Genomic DNA, 1581 nt, shown 5'->3' with positions numbered 1-1581 from the left:
CTCGCTCATCCTGATTTATTCAGATGTTGTTCCTAAAAACGACAGAAAGTTTTTCTCCTTTCTTTCTTTGTCCTGCATCTAATATTAACTACGTTTGCTTTGTTTTATTTTTACCGTCCAGTGACAACTAAGACGACCATATTTGGTAGTTCTTATGCTTTCTGTCTAGTTTTACCTCTTTAATGGAAAAATACGGACTATCACACTTAAATGCTTTATATCAAATATTCCTCAAATAAAATAAAAGTGTAGTTTTCCAATGATTACATTTGGTACTATTACATATTGATTTTATTTTAAAATCCATGTTTCTCAGCTCTTATTGCTACAGCTTGTAAAATAAAACTAACTCTACATGCTGAACACACCAAAYATGGTGGTGGCACCATCATGCTGCGGGGATGTTTTTCTTCTGCRAGGAGGAGGAGGTTGGTCAGAGCTGAACTATTATTGACCTATTATTTTAATGGTACTGAGGAGAATAACCCTAAACATACCACTATAGGGCATTTTCATGTGTTGGGAATGGCCCAGTCAAAGTCCAAACCTTAATCCAACTGGCACAACTTCCACATGTRTGTYCACAGAGGCTGTCCTTCCAATTTACCTGAGCTTGAGCTTTTTCTTTTGGAAGAAAGAAAAATATTTCAGCTTCTAGAGGAGACTGTTTGCAGTGGAAGGTGGTGTCCCGTAAAAATGCACACCACACTTTTAAGATTTTAATCAGCAAAATGAGAAAATCCATTCCACAATTCTGTGCAACTTTAGCTGTAAATCTTTGTTGATCTCCTGCCGATGTCAAAAACTAATTTCTCAATTGCTCCCATTAATTAAATAARAAATTAAATTAATATAACACGTTTTTACAGAAGAGCAACACATTCAAATGAYATTAAACTTTTTATAAAAAGCAATKAACCTGTGAGCTGCACATTGTCCAGAGAAAGACATCATCCTCTTACCACTTCCTGYCTTCTTCGTCGTTTTCGCCAGTAGTAACATCCGGCTGTTGATCACGTGACTCGTGTGATGCKGAAAAGAAATGTTTCCATTACRCTTTAAAGAAATTCATCAAACTACGGCYTGTGTACTGACTATCTGTGCTACCCAACAAGCCGCCCTACATTGTGGCGATGAGCATGCGCACACCGATTTTACGTCACAGGTTGCTTACTCGGGTTTCGTCTATTTTATGTCGTCACCTCATCCCAGTGCAGACTCTTATTGATTTTTCCTTCTTCTCAAAATCGGCGTGTTTCCTATTATTTCATCATTTCAGTTTGCGCAAAAAATAAATAATTAAAACAAAAAAAAAAATAAAAGATACTAGTAAAATACAACGAAGTTGTTATAACGTGACAACGTGAATTCAAATTCAGATTCTTGTTTTGTTTGTTTTTTTAATGTCTGGTTTTGCTGCTCTGTCTGTATCGCCCTCATTATTATTGTTACTGTTATTACTGTTATTATCTTTATTATCCTCGCTGTAGAGAGAGAGAGCTCCACTGAGGGCGCGCGCGCTCTTTTTGTGAAGAAGCCTGTTTCCATGGCAACCGGGAGGCTGATTCGCCTCGTTTCTGT

Source organism: Poecilia reticulata, linkage group LG12, assembly GCF_000633615.1.
Source record: "Poecilia reticulata strain Guanapo linkage group LG12, Guppy_female_1.0+MT, whole genome shotgun sequence".
Classification (NCBI taxonomy): Eukaryota; Metazoa; Chordata; class Actinopteri; order Cyprinodontiformes; family Poeciliidae; genus Poecilia; species Poecilia reticulata.
Note: the sequence above shows the minus strand (reverse complement) of the source record.